The following is an 18,282-nucleotide window of genomic DNA, read 5'->3' on the forward strand; positions in this document are numbered from 1 at the left end:
GTTATAACATTCAAATGTATTTTTGTGAAACAGTTACAACGCTTATTTGATTATACTTGAAAAATTATCCTAATGATATTTTGGAATCAGATACTATATTGCCAGGCAACATCTGTGCATTTCATTTACTTATAGAAGGTGGCGATGGATCAACAACTGGGAAAGCATGGACCAAGATACAAGAGATGGCAGCCACTCTTGCTTGATAGATATAGTTATGACTCGACAGGGTCACCCATCATTGACATTGGAAGTGGAAGAGAATTGAACTCTCGAATATGTTAGGAAGGAATTAGAAGTAGCTATTCAGAATCCTCCAGATCAATTTTGCTTCAAGCTCGATGGTCGGAAGCTAAGTAAAAGAAGAGAGCATCAAATCATTTGTAAAGATGTTGCAGCCCCACATGAATTGGAGGCACTAGAAGATATATGATGTGACCATGTATACAGTGACAATGTATTTTCCATATGCAATAAACTTATCTATTCAGAACATTGCTTTTGTAATGCTTTATTGTTTAAAACAATGTAATGAAGGTAAAAATTTCCCAATTGAATTTTTATGTACACAAAAAAGGCTTAAAGTAAGAAAACAAGCAGTGAAGGAACACAGTAGCAAATTTGATCCTCTGATTTTCAAATTAAAAGTGCATTTACAATTGATGTTCTCTCTCCATGAACACCAAATATGTGCAAAAAAATATAAATGTACATGTCTAGCTACATATTTACAAACGTACATTTGTTGTTGGAAGAAGGAAAAAACTATTTATTACTGGAACCCATAGGTATCAGCTTCAGGATGGAGCCATGGCTCTTCTCCCAAGTATGGAGCCCATGTAAGAGGCTCAGGGGGGCCTATCCCCCCTCGTGGATTGGGCGGGATGAAGTCCACTGGGCCATCTGGAGGCATAACTTCAGCGACCTCGATCAATTTCGCAATCGTTTCCTCCCTAAACGTTTGGACGTCTAGGTCCACGTCTAGGTCCACGTAGCGAGACATTGATGGAAACTGCCATCACAATTCATTAAGGCATAAATAAGATCAACATGACAATATACAAGAAGATAAACAAGAGTACGCATGCGTATGGGAGCTGAAAAATGCTTACATCCTCTGAAGGGAGCTGAAAAATGCTCCGTAGAGCAGCAACAATGCATTAAGTGCAACCCTCCACCCACAGCTGTAACCATCTTCTTGTTTGGGGACACTAACCCTTCGAATGGTCGATCGATCCAGGGTGTCGATGTCCATGCTAAGGCTCTCATAAGCTGCCATTAGTTTCCTGACACCACTGATCAATCATTATCCTGATCAATCCGAACTTCTAACTCAAACAATAATATGTATCATAATGATTTTAACTTACAGCAAAACATTGCCATGGACACCAGATGTCGAATTTGCAAGGTAAATGACATTGTCTTGCACATCGACTAGTACAAGACTCCAATGGGAACTGCATCACATCCAAATAGATTTCTATTAGTTTCAATCCAAAGGAAGCACTAGATAACTCGTGTATGGTGATTCGTATAAACATCATGCAAGAGAGATAGAGAGACAAACTCACTTTTCATGATATGCCAAAAAAAATAGTCGAGCATCGTCCAGCTGGACCTCCCGAAACCAGTTCATCACATCGAGATACGGAACTGACTCTACTAGCAATAGTGTTGAGACCAGCAAATCAATCTGGAAAACTCCTTGCTGTACGTCCTCGGGCAATTGCGAAATAACAAAACTTCACAAGGAAACATATCAAGAGTGAGGCATAAACTTTAAGAGCCAAGAATGAAAAATTATGGGAGGACAGAGAAAAGAGTATACCTTAAAACACATCTGAGCACTTTGTCATTGACTTCAGTTTTAGGATCAAACAAAATGTTTATCTCCTCTGCATGAATCAGAAAATAGCATCTTTGCCCTCTTATATTAAAGGGTACATAGAACTCCGGCAATAAAAATTGAAGCGCCTCCCGATTCATAGCGTGGAGTGCGCGAACATTTTCTCTTTTGGTTTGCAATGCAAGCATTGCCGCTTGATGTTCCCTTTGAGCACTTGTCAGATAATTTGCTCGGGTCTCATGTTCATGATCTGGACCTCCCTCGGTCACCTCTTCAATTCTCACTTTTTGTACAGGACGGACATCCAAAATTTGCACCATTTGTGCATCAGTAAATGTAACTGGTCTAAGTAACTTATCATATCTGAAACGAACTAGGTTGAAAAAATCTTTGTTCATCACTGTCACCCTGTGTGCGTGGACAGCAAGAACGTAACTATCCAGAAAAAATTCAATCATCCAATCTTCTGTGGCCTCCTGCAAGCAAAACAGGGCAAAATTCCATTTTGCTCACAAATTCTCCTGGCAAGCCTCTGGAAAGGCAAACTTGGGATAGCAGCAGTCGGGTGCTTCATAAATTTTGTGATTTCTCGTAGAGCTGACGAATGCTCTACGAAACGCCTTAGTCTAGGCTGCATTTTGGATAATCGGGAGGACTGCTTGATTTCCTCGATCTTGAGGCTTTCAGAGTGCCCATTGTCAATGGGTCTAGCTGTATGCCTTACACGAGCCATCTGAAAACGCAAGCAAGAGCAGAAAACTTAGCTATTTAGTAGTACACGATTAACAATTCACCATAAAGCGAGAGAGGGTGGCCAAGAAAGCAATATGCACTTCCTCGCGTTATGGTGAATCCATTCATCATAACGCGAGATGAAGGCCCATCGAAACACAATAATCCTCCTCGCATTATGGTGAATTAATTGACACCAATAAGAGGTGGATTATCGTGCATCCTTTGAGCTTTGATCTTGCATTATAGTGATTTGATTCACCATAACGCGAGACTAAGAGCCAGTCAATGCAAAACAATCCTCCTCGCGTTATAGTGAATTGATTTACTACAACGAGAGGAGGATTATCGCGAATCTCTTACCATTCCGTCTTGCGTTTTGGTGATTCGATTCACCATAACACATAGAGCCGTATTGAGATTATAATGGCTCGTCATCTGCTTTAAGGTGAATCGAATCACCATGGCAGAGGGCAAACAGTCGAAGAGAAAACAATGGCAGAGGGCAAACAGTCGAAGGAAAAACAAAACAATCAAGGAATATACAAGAAACTCATAAAACAATCAAGTAATACACGTCCATCACATTTTATGAGTGGGAATGGATGGAGACTGTCGTGTAGGAGGTGAATTAATTGACACCAATAAGAGGTGGATTATCGTGAATCCTTTGCCCTTTGATCTTACGTTATAGTGAATTGATTCACCATAACGCGAGACTAAGGGCCAGTCAAAGCAAAACAATCCTCCTCGCGTTATAGTGAATTGATTTACTACAATGGGAGGAGGATTATCGCGAATCTCTTACCATTTCATCTTGCATTTTGGTGATTCGATTCACCATAACACATGGAGCCGTATTGAGATTCTAATGGCCCGTCGTGAGCTTTAAGGTGAATCGAATCACCATGGCAGAAGGTAAAGAGTCGAAGAAAAAACAATGGCAGAGGGCAAACAGTCGAAGAAAAAACAAAACAAACAAGCAATATACAAGAAACTTACAAAACAATCAAGTTATATACAAAAACTCACATTTCTTGCATGGGAATGGATGGAGACTGTCGTGCAGGAGGTGGAATATTGGTTCAGTACTGTGGGGGTAGTCGGAAGTCACCTGGAGGCAAGCAGGAGGACGGACAAGGCAAAATCGATAAGAGGACAAAAAGGTGGCATGATTAACGGCTTTGATTAGTCTTTAGAGCGAACACACGTGCTGGCGGGCTGCCAGGGCGACTAGGCGCGCTAACGTGTCGCATAGCATTAAAAAGGGTTTTTAATTGCCTCTCTTTCTTTGATTAGTCATTATAGCGTGTACACGTGTTAGGTACATGGCGGTCTACCACATGGCATTCATGGAATGGCGGGTAAAAACGCGGTGCTGACGTGTCGCACAGCATTAAAAACGGTTTTTAATTGCTTCTCTAGGATACCCATCTCATTTATTACCTCTCTTGGAGTTCGTATTCTCATTTATCTCCCCACCAACGGCCTTCATCTCCATCATCAAACGTCAAAGACACACCTCCAACCTCCTTCATCTCCATCAAAGATAACGACAAACTCCTTTATCTCCATCTCCTGCGACGTTTGTATACAATTCGTTTTCCTGGTATTTTTATCTCTTTTGTGCTTCCTTCTTCTTTTGCTATTTCGTTCTTTTGGTTTCATTCGTGCAGAACTCCTTGCTTTGTCTTTTCATCGCGTTAAGGTGAATTGAAAACCTATGACTCCTCGCCTTATGGTGAATTGACTGCGAAGAAGACTATTTTAATTCGTTTGACACCTCCTCTCTCAGTATGGGTACTTGAGAAGTATCTTTATTTGTAATTCACCATAACGTAAGAGGCGGCGCCAAAGGATGAAAAAGTCATCATGTTGCGGTGAATCAATTCACCATAACGTGAGTGAAGGTCCCATAGGAAGCACAATATTCCTCCTCGCATTATGGTGAATCGATTCACCATAACGCGAGAAGAGGTCCTTGACTAAGCTGCAATTTTATTTGCGTTAGGGAAAATAGATTCACTACAACGCGAGGAGGAATACCAGGATTCCTCTGGCATCTCCTCTCGCGTTATGTTGAATCCATTCACACCACACAGAGATTTGTTGTTTAAGACCGACTGTCTCTTGATTCATTGCTTGAACTAATATTTTCCATGTCTTATCTACACCCTTGAATTCAACCATGGCGCAAGTTCAAGTCGAGTTTGATGTGGACGAAGAGATTAAAGAAACACCGACAACTCTGTTGTATGACTTCCTCTACAAATGTCGACGTCATGATTTGCACCCTTCAATTTCATTGATGTTCAATTGCGATTTTTCTCTAGAGGATACATTTTCTAGCCATCCCGGATACTTTGAAGAGGCAAAGCAAGAGTTTGATGAGCTCACAAATGAAGAACCAGTGATGATTGATGGGAAAAATCACATTCATTTTAATCTCAAGGTGTCGCCGGAGAAGAAGCAGAGGTTAAACAGGGATTGGCACAAGGTACCATGTGATAAGAAGAGAGCTTTGCTATGCCCTTTTCACAAAAGAAAATGCCGCTTGATGGAATACTCTTATGCTTCTTGCACATGAACGTGCAATTAACAAATGAAGAATGTACAGAGCCGCATGCAACAAATGAAAGTGAAGACACGGTTTCTCGTCAGGCTAGTCCCACCGTTGAGGATGTTGCTGAAGAGGAGGACACTCCTCATGTGATTGAGGAGTTCAATGTTGAAGAAGAGAGGAAGCTCAGTTCAGCGGTTGATATTGAGGCAGTGAGAGAACAAAACACTGATATAGGTCAGCTTGTGATTGAATCAGATGACTCCTCTCCCATTCCAACACCATTACTCCCCTCCTACCAAGTAGGAGATTCAGAGTATATATTGCTGACAGACATACAACATGTATTTAACTTAAGGGAGGACCATTGCATAGCTTTCATAGCCCAAAATCTTGAGGTAGTTGACAATTTTGTAGATGATGATGGAATAGATAAGTACTTACTAGTGGATAGCCATGTGAAAGACACCGAGTTCCTATCTATTGTGCAGCAACACTAAAGATGATCTATGCTGATGCCCTTAAATATGAAGGAAAAGATGCCACAGAGGAAGAGCTACAAGAAGCAAGGGAAAGATTGAATATTACCAACATGGGAGGGTTTAGGGATGTGCCAAGTAAGACAGCGAAAATCGTTCCTAGTTCGAGCACTAATTTATGGCAAGACGCCTTGCTTGATGAGAACCAAGAGGTTAGTTTTTTTTGTTGTGTTTTCGTACTTTTGTTACGGATTTGGCTTTATCAACTTTGTCCTGAAATGTTTGGTGATGTTGTTTCTCGCTAATGCTCCTTTATTTTTTCAGTTGGAAATATATGAAGACACATTCCTCAAATGTGCTTCAGGCAAGCGTATGGCGGGATTGGGCCACGATTCGACACTAGGAACATATATACATCGCCTAAAATTCCCTCAAATTGTGATATTTCACGCTAGCTTCTCCAAGGACAATGCAAGTTTTCCTCTGATGGCAATAAAGACTCTATCCAGGTATTTAGGTGGCTATCACTTAAGGCTGAATGCAAACAAGGCAATACTTCTGGAGCGGCAAGCAGCTGTTCGAATTTTTGGAGAGGGACCTGGAGTATATTTGTTGAGATGTAAATATTATTTAACATATGCTGCTTACGGCTTGGCATGTGGAATCACAGATCCTAATCTGTTGAGTGATTGCGGGAAGAAGCATCTTCTTAGAACAGCAAGGCCAAAGGTCCCTGTTGTGCCATTGATAGAGGATGAAGAAGATGATGTAGAAACTTCATCAAAAAGGGCTCGGCTGGGGGAAGTCTCTGCTCCAGATTAACAGATTTAGATTGTTCCAGTTGCTAAGAAGTTTCTTCATATTTCTCAATACTCTTCTTGCTTACCATTAAAAACTATGAAATGTATATATATTGAAAACATTTATATGGGACATAGATGAAAGCTCTTGTTCTTTTAAAATCTTTTATAGTTACATCATTGTTTTATAATATGTATGTAAATGATCAATTTTCTTCCACACTCCGCCCTGTCTTTGTCGTTGTCTTAGTCATTCAGCATGATTCTGCCTTCCCTGTGAGAGGAGACATATATTGATCGTCTCCGTTCAGTCTGCATCTTTCTTATTGCACATGACACAGCTGATTCAGACTGTTTGATCTTCACACGAGCCCTCACTTGAATCCGCCTATACCACCACTGACATAGTTGCTTCATGGGATTACTTTTCTTCACTCCTCCTCCATGTTGAGTGGCCCTTTGATAGGCACAACATGCTTGCCAATGAGATCTTTCCATGCCTTGGGTAGACCAAATCCCAAGGCTTCCAAACTCTTCCACAAAAAAGATTCCATGTGCATGCAAAATGTGCTACAAATGCTCAACAACAACAAGACATTTAGTATCGTACAATATATTTTTAACAATAATGAAAACTCAAAGCTGTAGGTATTCAAGTAATAACCATGTATTGTGTCAAGTTTGTCGCACCCCATGCCTTTTCATAGCTAGTGTAGAACTCTGTCACAACTGCCTCAAATTTCTCAACATCCCCATCTTCAAACCTTGCTTTTTGCAACAAAGGTGCTAGGCGATCAAGTGCTAACCACGCTTTGGCCTTTGCCACCCTTGCTTGTCCTGAAGAGCCTCGATCAGGTACAGCTGCATGAAGCTTCCTCCACACCTCAAAATCTGTACCCAAATGACCTCTCTGGGTATGATTAGATAAGAACTTTCTAGCTTTTGCACCTCCAAAACATGGTTTGCTAGGAACATTTCCGGTCTGCCCTGATCTTCTCAAGTCCTTCTTAATCTTCACTTGACCACAATGTAAACCTACATCTGAAAGCACTTGCTCTATTTTTTTAATAGTTCTTTCACTCTCTAATGCTGGTTTCATATTCCATGAAAATTCGATGTACATGTAGACTAGTTTCTCAATTATTCTAACCAACGCGCATGCAAAACACAAATATGAACTCTGATCAAAGGGATAGGAAGAATTGGATCCCAATTAGGATCCACTCCTGGAGCATCACAATTTGGGGCTTCACGCCTATTACTGATTGCATTTAGGCATTTCCATTCTCTCTCTTTTCCTCCTTTGGAGACACCTCGTTCGGTCATGCAATACAGGCAAGGATACTTTGCCATTTCTCCTTGGGAAATACCAAACATGCATTTCAAAGTTTTAAGATCTGCAGCCAGGTGCCATTCAACCTCATATTCACCATATCCTTTTACATAAAGCTTTTTGCCATTCGACTGCTGCTGGATAGTGGAAGGAAGCTCAGTCTAGTTAAAGTACCACTTTAGAATTTCATGGGTCTCTGTTGGAACCTGTTAACAAGAGGCCAGTTAAATTGTCTACAACATCATAACAAGAGGATAGCAACATAATATACTTTTTTTAAAAATGGATAGCACGTCACCTCAAATGCAGCCAACCACCAAATCTCATTTTCGGATTGTACACTAAAGTGCTTCTCATCAGCATTACTGATACTTGCATCCAAAGCTCTATTCATTAAAGTCATGCTAACCCTTTCCAGCTTCTGTCCTTTGATCACCTCACTCTCATCAAGTTTTAAAACAAATTTCAGCCTTCCATTGCACTCATGTACACTGATGTCATAAAATTTCACCATAGCCATTTGTAATTTCCAAACATCCATAATGAAATTGTTGAACTCTGTAAGCTCTATGATTTTCTATTCCCCGCTCTTTTTAGTCACTGTCAATGTACTAGACACGTGACAAGGCTCTCCAACAAGTTCGACCATTCCCAAGTTGAGAATATTTCGATCTTTGTTCACATGAAATGGTTTTGGAATGGAAATTACTGTTTTTTTTCCAAGCTTAGAATTGAAACCTTCTTTAACTTTATTAAACAACATCCTGTAAGACTTTGTGCTTATACCAGCCATGTCACATATACCTTATGCATCTGCAGGAGTGAATGCTTCACTCACATCCTGCAAGGATTGCTTTGCTATGTCTGATCGAAGTCTTACAAACTTAGGATGATGTATTGCTGACTCCATGATGTCTTTTGTCAGAACTTTGCCAACTATATCAGAACCTTGCTCTTTTGGACCCACAACATCTGTGACCATCCTGAAGCAACAACGATAGCTATGTCAGTCTATCATTCATCTAACTATACCACCCCCACACCCAATCTCCCATCTCCAAAAAAGGAACTAAAGATGAAAAGGAAAAGTGAGTGCTCAAAGAAATTTAAGCTCAAAGAAATTATAGATCCCAATACCTGCAAGCTTTTACATGACGCTTCCATTGGCCACCTCCAACATTGAGTTCTTCCAATGGTTTGATCTGTCTCTTGCGTAATCGAGCACCCAATGGTGTGTCTTTCAAATATTGTAATTTTTTGTTGAACTTTTCAAGTTGTTTTCGAAGGTGTGCATTCTCACTCTCCAATGTGAAATTATTGATTTCTCGAACTGCCAAAATTTCATTCTTCTCGTTGATAGTGTCCTGCATCTTACGAATAGTCTGCTGCAAATGATCAAACTCTTTTTGTAACCCAGCACAAACTTTTACTTTGTCCTCATTTGAAGCTTGCAAAGCTGTTGTGATCGATGCCAAGTAAAAATTCGCACCTTCAAGCATTTTTATTCTGGCATCTCTATCACTCAAATGTCTTTCAAAGATACTTTGACATTGGCCAAACAATCTTTTGCAATATCCAAGCAATCCATTTTCACCCTCACACACAAACTTGAAGAAACTTGTCAACCCAAAGAATGATGGAGATTGAGAGGAGGTTGGATCTGGTGGGTAAATACTACCATCCAACCATAGGTCCATATTTTTCTTTCCTTCATTTCAAAGCTCAGTAATGTGGGCTTCGCATGCTGGCCTAGACCAATTTCTCTTACAGCAAGGAGCATAATCGACTTCTACTTGGAAGTGGATGTCCACCTTTTTCTTCTTTTGTTTCACAGGTTCCAGATTTGGAGTGGTTGTGGTTGTGGAGTCGGGAAGAAAATGAGGGAGACAATGCAAGATGATGGGTTGCAGGGACGAAGTTTGGTTACAGTTTGGTAAGCAAAGTTGGCTTGGTTACATTCAAAAGTGTAATGAAGAAAGAGAGTGGTGTCTTTTTTCAATAAAATAAGGCACCATAGTGGGAATAAAAAACTATACTTAAGAGGCATTGTTTTGAATTAAAAAACACCCTACATGTTAGTCAATGGAATAAAGAACTCAAAAATGACGCACGTACCCTCCAATATTATATGTGGGTTTATTGGCTTGCTTTGTCCACATCACCATCCCAAGGGATCTCTTACAAGGCCCCTTTTTGAGTCCAAATTTTTCCTAATGTCTCATTAACTTGCATATTATAAATTATTAAGATTATAACTCCATTAAGATTTGAATAGTTGACGTGTGAATGCCATCCATTGGATGCTTCACACTAGGATGATCATCCAAGATCTTGAACCCATCTCAGACAAACATGGGCCTAACATCGAATGTGTAATTCTCAGAGGATCATGCTCTTAGATGTGTTAATCCCAAGATACTGGATGTGTAATTCTCAGAGGATCATGCTCTTAGATGTGTTTATCCCAAGATACTGGATGTGTAATTTTCAGAAAATTAATCATCTTAGACGTGTTAATCTTGATAATCTTTGGATGTGTCAATCCCAAGGCACTAGATGTGTAATTATCAAAAAATGAAGATCTCAGATATATTAATCCAGAGTGCCTTTAGATATGGCACTATGATAAGTATTTGATAGTTTTGAACTTTTAATGGATACAATGAAAGAAGCAAGCTCACCCTTGCTCGTGTCTAAAAATCGTAAGAAATGCCAAATTAGTTGGAAGAATTGTTGTCAATCTAATCACTGGAGCTAGAAAGTTAGAAGCATTGTTGTCAATCTAACCACTGGAGCTAGAATCAATTATGAGATGCCATGAAAGTACACCTTCGTGAAAGGTTTTGTCCTCTAGGACTTTGAGAGGATAAAATGAATGAATTTTTAGAGAGCTAACCCCAGAAAGGAAGACCCTAAAAGAATACCACCAAACTTTTGTTAAACTTCTCCGATTTGCTCTAGAGATGGATGAGGTAAATCTTCTCCATCGATTCATTTGGAAGCTTAATCTACCTTTGAATAACCTCATCAAGAATGCAAAACCATCCTCTATTTCAAAAGCCATAATTATAGCCAGAGACTGTGATAAAGTTTTTTTATATAGAAAGTGTCGAGAAGGATATGAGTCCTTCCATGTTAATCAAGAAGAGGTCTCCTAATTCAAGAGAAACGTCAAGCCCACCCTTGGCTACAAGGAATCATGAGCTAGAGCAAAAATTAGGTCAAGAAATAGAGATAGCAGGGTTAAAGATAATCAAATTCAACAAGTATTTCTATGAGTAAATAGAAGAGGATTGGTGCAAGATTCATGTGAAGTAATGTGCATGATGAATAGAGGTATTCTACAAGACGATACTAAGATTATGAAATTACTATCATAGGTTAGATTGCGTAAAGGATTGATTCCCTTACGTTTTTCCATGATAATTTGTTAAGTACCATATTACATGGGGGTATAGAATAAGGAATTCGAAGGTTCATACCATATGAGAGGTATATGGATACATGAAATTAGAATAATAAGGCCAATTAACTTTAGAATAATAAAGACCTTTTAGAGGCACAACAAAATGAGCCAAGCACATGAAATAAATGACTCTTTAAGAACAATATTTAGATAAAAGAAGATTTTTACCTAGTGGGGACACCACTTTGAAAGAGACAGGAGGATTTACTTAGATACTATCCCAACTCACGAGATGAGGACATCTCGAATCTTTTAAGTAGGGGAGATTGTAAGGTTCCTCCCAAGCCATGTATGTATGTGTCTCTTTTAATATAGAATTCAATAAGGAAAGAAAGTGTAATTAGAGAAGAGTGAGAAAACAAGGCTAGAAACATTAGAAAAGTGTTAGAATAAAAATATTAGCTCCAAAAAAAATCCTAAAAGAAATAAGAACATAAGAATAGTTCTATTAATAAGAGATAAGTATCCCCAAAAATCCTAAAAGAAATAAGAACATAAGAATAGTTCTATTAATAAGAGATAAGTATCCCCAAAAATAGAACTTCGAATTTAGGTGATAAGAGGTCATATTTAGAGTACTTTTACACATTTAGAGTCCATGCATACTAAACATGTAGAAAAACAACGCGTTTCTAAAGATGGCGCATTTGTGGCTATATACAGACGTTTTTGCCTATTCTACCTACGCTAGCTTGTAGACCACATACGTTCCCGTTCTTTTGACTGGCTATATGACTATATTCTGAGTTTTTATCAGAGAGTTATGGCCAAAACAATTTGCTGTTTCTGTCAGAGTCTCTACACAGAGAAAACTGTGAGAAGGCAGCAAAGTAGCCTCAAGGTAATCCTAGAGTTTGAGATGTATATATCCCTTCATTCATATCTAATATCTTAGAAAAGAAGCTTAGATTGCTATGGTCTTTCGGAGGAAGAGACCAAAACTCTATAGCTTTTCTTTTAGAGAAAGAATAGTATGTTGTAGCCCTGTAAGAGAAGGCTATTTTGCCATAGACCTTAGAAGGAGAGAAGAGTCACAGTACGAGTAAGCGGAGATAAAGCTTGGGGATGATTGGATGATTTCAATCATAAGACAAGGTATTAGAAGACTCTATTCTCATATGTCAAGTTCTAAAACTCTTGTTAACGAGCAGAGACAACGATAAACGACAAATTTCTATAAGGTATATACATATTTTATTTTTCAATTATATATCATTCTTAGGGGTTGAGGTATGGCCCCGGCTTCTCTATTAATTGTTAATAGTGATCTATTTGATTGATCTACTATTTAAAGTTTGTATTCTTTTAAACAACAGCATATGCCTTAATAAAGAATGTCTTATCGCAATCTCAAGTTGAAATGCAAAAATCTTTGTGAAAAGGATTGTTTTCTTAAGAAGGTAACATGGATTCTAGTCCTATGGTTCAATTGAGTAAATGGATTGTTATCTTGGTTAAATTAAGGTACATGTACAACTTCTCCCTGCCTTGACGCTGCCCTGTCCTTGTGCTTGTGTAGCAGGACGGCGGAGACGTTAGTAAGGCCCGGAGTTGGCCCATGGTATTTCTCATATTTTGGGGGAATGAGGTTCGCCGATTGAGGCGAGTGATTGTGATACTGCCTAGTTCTGAGGGCCCAGGCTAGTGCGGTGAATTAGCCCACCCTAGTGCGCAAGGGGTGGGAGGATCAAGCGATGGAGCCTAAGAGGGCGACAGGCCGGCTTGAGTCCTCGCTAGCCGCGTCGACGATGAGGTGTATGGTCCCGTAGGGTTTTGCCCAGCATGTAGAGACTGGAAGGCCGAATTCTAGATCATCGGCGGTATAAAGGAAAAGAATAAGAGAGCCGGTTTGGTTGTATGAAATTGATTCATGTATAAACTTTTTTGTTATAAATCTTGTCTTGGTATTATTGTATTGTATAAAAAGGCTGTTTTAACAAACCTTGTGAAAAGGGCCTTAATTAAGGAACATGTTTATTTATGTCAAACAGTGTGGTAGGATTAATTAGAAACAAATTGACGCGTGAGTAGGGTGGAAGGTGATCTTGTCCACAAGGTCTACTCTCTCTCTTGTTGAGTTTATGCTTCTGCCTGGGCATTCTCCAACATGGTATCATTCGCTTAGGTTCTGGCTGCTCCATTTTTACAATTTGCTCGCCGTTTTCATCATCTGTGCCTTGCATTTTCTTCCATAGCTTCTCCCAAGTCAGCAGCGATAATAGTTTGCTGCGGTTTCTGTATACCTTGCTACATTTTCTGGTCGAGCCACCCTTTTGCTGTCGGCCAGTTCTTTTTGGCTGCGTTTTGTTTTGCAGAAGCAAGTTGAGGAGTTGTGGCTGCGTTTTCTGCTCCGGCATCAGTGGTGAGTTGCTTGCTTGAGGTGTTGCCAGACAAGTGGCCCTACATCTTCTTCTTCCTCCATGAGTCCCTACCCTTCTGGTAGGAGGTTCCTGATGGTTCTAGGACTGTTTTGCTGCTGTCCAACCTCTTTCTCTCTTAGATTTGAGAGGGGGCTGATTGGTCCTGTGCCTCGCTTCGTTGGAAAGCACTTGAGAGGAGTTTTGGAGAGCTCAGATTTGTGGACTTTGTTGCTGTGAATATGGCTCTCTGTACGAACAAGGATGACAAGTTGAATGCCGCCCGGTTGGCCGGCTGGCTCTAAATGGTGGTAGTTGGCGGCGACTAACTCTAGGACGGCAGAGTTGGGTGGCTCCTGGCTCTGAGACTGCGGCTGTACAATCAATTACCCTATGGGTGATTTGATTCTTAGAAGACCACACTCCCCTTGCGAGATAGAACTAGGTCTTACCTATGAATCATATCCTTGAATCTCTGCATGGTCAAGGTGTCGATGAGTAGGAAATTTTCTCCAAGATAAGACTTAGTGGACTATCTTAAGCGTTTCCCCTATTTGTGGAAGGGGGGAACCTTACAGGAGGTAGGAGGTGTTGAAATATACAAGTGAATGGGTATGTGCGGGAACAAGCCCTTAGCAAGAGGCTATAAAAGAGAGTCTATAAATGAGTGGATAGGAGTGAAAAGGTGAGTGGAATCTACTGGGAGAGAATAAAGGGTAGCATGAGAAGTTCTAGGATGTGTGGAGATATTATGGGACAAGTGAAGAGGTGGAGAGAATCAAGCAAAAGAGGTGAAGTGAATCAAGGAGAGATCAGTGGGATTAGATGCTTGGCATCTTGTGGATGTAAACTCTATAAATTGAGGCATTGGCCTAATGAGTATTTACTGGTTTTTGAGTATCCATGCCTACATTAAGCTATCAGTTAATTGCTCACTAATCTTATCTTAATCATCATCTAATCACTTTGCTAATGATGTTGATTCTTGCATTTGATCCACCATAGCTCATCACTTTGCTTGCATTTTAACACTTGGTATATCAATTTATAGAGCCACACGCTAGCTACCATCCACTTGCCCTCATAGATCACTAGATATTACCCTTTTTTGACGACATTCTAGACTCTTCTTCACCATTTACATTGACTGCTCATTCTAACCTTTGCTAGACCATAACCTAAGGTTTACACACATCCAAATACATACCAATGGTGGCTAGCCAAACACACATGTATCCCATAAACATGAGTCGGTATCACATTTCTCAAAATCCCTCCTTGGTGTCCAAATGGGTCTCATCTCAAGAAGGTGATGTGACATACATATGTCCACAATATGCCGTGAGAATGTCTTCAATTACTTGGTTGATCCTCTCAGTCTGGCCACATCGGTCTCTGGATGATAAGCTGTGCTAAAGCAAAGCTGAGTTCCCAAGGCCTGAAATAAGGTCTGCCAAAACTTTAAAGTGAAATTAGAATCCCAATCACCGTACTATCCTCTTCAGAAGACCATGAAGCTTGAAGACCTCTTTGACGAATAACCAAGCAACATCAGAAGCTTTGAAGGTTTTCTTTGCTACTATAAGATGAGCTACTTTGATAAGCAAATCCACCACCACTAATATGGATCATATCCTCCTTGTACAGTGGGGAGACTTATGACAAAATCCATGCTTATGCATTCCCATTTCATTTGGGGGATATCCAAGGGTTGAAGCTTCCCAAGCATCTTGACTCTTTCAGCTTAGATCCTTTGACATGAGAGACATTGCTTCAAGTACCGAAGGACATCATTTTTCAAGCCTGCCCAATGATAGCTCCTCCTTACAGCATTCAATGTTTTTGCATAGCCTGGATACCTATTTATTGTAAAAGAAAAATCATAGGCTCAACTAGACATAAGACTAGAGCGATCCACATAGGTAAAATATAGGGGTTCCGCCATAGTCTCTAAGACACGAAAGACTAACGGTAAGGGTGGTTGACTCTGGATTGGGCTGTATCCCAAAACGGCTACCCTGTCGGCGGGAAAGACGTATATTACTTGGTCATATATCCAGCGGTACTGTGGTATGCGATTCCCATCTATAGTCACATAACTGTCAGGCTTGGGAGTACCCCCATGAACCAAAATATATCCAGCGGTACTGTGGTATACGATTCCCATCTATGGTCACATAACTGTCAGGCTTGTTGGGAGTACCCCCATGAACCAAAATAAATGGACCATCTTCAACTTTTTGATCCAACGAATCCGCTTTAAATCGGCGGTGGTGTTCCCAATTCGGTCTGCCTTGATGAAAAAAAACCTGTATGTGACACAAGATTAATCCTATGTGAAGGATTTCGATGCATACTTATCTCTGGGATAATTTTTTGTGGTATGGGACACTAGCATTTATTACACTTAGAAGTCCTTGATACAATGTCTTTATTATATTAGAGAAGATACTTGAATTTATATATTATATGACAATTGATCTCCTTTGCTCACAATAAACAAACACGTAACTAAGGTCAACTTCTTATCCAAGCAAGAGGGATGTTACATAATGTCCACCCTTTAGCTGAACGGGGACACCCGGACGCTATTGTGCCATCCTAGTGAATTGGTATCATGGGTGTCTCCACATTAAATACTGGTTACCTAGTGTTATTGGTATATCTTGAGATCATGCTTGAGAGGTGTATGTTGTTAAGATGTAACAAAGTAGTGCCATGCTTGACAACTATATTGTGGTGAAAGTGAAACAAGTGGACTATGCTAGACACTACGCATGGTCGAAGCATAAAAAGTGTTTTATGCAATTGATGTGTCATGTTAATTGAAAGTGTAACAAGTGGCAATGCACTCCATGCTAGATGATGTGTATAACGATCCTCTCATCATAGGGAAACAAGTAGTAAGTGTATGTTGTGTTTGTGTCTATCCAACGTTTCATATTGGGATTAATTGTAGAGAAGGGCAATTAATTGGAACAACTAATATGTTTACGTTAGAGACATAGGTAATGAGAAATGCACATGTCACACATAAGGGATCTTATCTATATCATAATATTTTTTAAATTATTATTTGGTATTTTATGATGAGTGCGAGGGTCACCAATTTAAGTGTTGCACGAGTTTTATTGTTGCAGTCCATGTTCACCCGAGCCTTTGAGCCATGCCATTGTGCCTCTGAGCCATGCTTAGACCTCTTAGTTTACCTTGCAGGTCATGATGCAATTGTATAACAATAAGCAGTGTTGGGTGGAGAGGAAGAGATTAAACTGTGATAGCGTGGCATGCTTACTATAGACATGGTTGAACACCTAGAAGAAAGATAACACATTGGCGATCAGCAGTGTTGGGTGGAGAGGAAGAGATTAAACTATGATAGCATGGCATACCTACCATAAACATGGCTAAACACACGGAACAAAGACAACACACTAGCGTTCAGCAAAAATTGATGATTATGAGGTTACAAAGAGTTGACATGCTAGCGAAAGAAACGGTGGCAATCGACGACTACAGGTTGACTGAAGCTATAAAGGAGCTCTTGGGAAACAAGGAAAAACGTGCAGAATTGTCACACATCTTGTTTACCCAAGTAAGAGCGCTGCCAGACTCTTCAGCCAGACTCTTCACATGTGTGCTATGAGGTATGGGCTACTGTTCGTTTTGCTATTGAAATACTGAAATTTGTCTGACAAGGAAGGTGCAAAGATTGTAGCTATTGTTGGGAGAGTCTCTTCCTCACCTCTTTGAGAGACTCTTACATACTTTGAAGGTGGTTGTACAATCAATGCATAACTATTTTTCCAGAAGGAGGAGTCCCAGGTTGTTGAATTGTGTCATTTAAAATCATTTTTGTGTAGTTGACATCCCCTATTTTATCCCTTGTGTGCTATAATTGCATCATGATTTTATCCTTAGTGCTTGGTCTTGAAATCACACAAATCATATGTTTTGGTTTCTCGTTCTCGGTGGTGTTATAATATCATACTGAATATGAGTGGTTTATCTTATTGCATGTACCTAATAGGGTGCAATTAACCCAAATCGATTCCAACTTGACCAAGGATAATCATTTACCACATAGAAATCTATGATGAGGAGGATACTATCTGAATCCCTTTCTATCGTAATAATCTGGTCTCATAATCCATCTTTATAATAAAAATTATCCCTTTAAAATTGCTCCAGTATTGTAGTGTTTTGTGCATGTGCTGTCTTCAATACGATTGGGGTTTGGCTGAATCAAGTGGCCGGTGTCTTTAATCTTGTGGATGCATTGCGCTGAGAGAGGAGAGGCATGCTATAGAGGATCTTAGTGTTATCTCAATTTTTATAACATCTGTTTTGGTGACCCCATTGAGGATCCTCCTTGGGAATTCCGGTGAGTGACGAGGGAAAGGTACTCAAGTTAAGTGAGTAGTTGCAGCTATCCAAGAAATGGCTCAAGATTAATTTCTTGGGTCACCAAACGAAGATGCATTCTGGTTTGTTGAGGAGTTGAATTTACAGCTCAAATGAAGGATAGAGACACCCCAGAAGTTTTGTTGCAAATATTGGCCTATTATCTCAAAGGAGAGGCTAAGACATGGATGCAGGTATTTGTTTAAAATTTCCAAAGTGCTCATATTCCTCCTTGTGAGCTTGAATACAAGGAGGTGAAGGGTGCCTTTTTAGCTGAGTATGCCAGGGAAAGAGATCCTAAT

Source organism: Cibotium barometz, chromosome 53 (genome assembly GCF_041138505.1).
Source record: "Cibotium barometz isolate CiBa-2024 chromosome 53, ASM4113850v1, whole genome shotgun sequence".
NCBI classification, from domain to species: domain Eukaryota; kingdom Viridiplantae; phylum Streptophyta; class Polypodiopsida; order Cyatheales; family Cibotiaceae; genus Cibotium; species Cibotium barometz.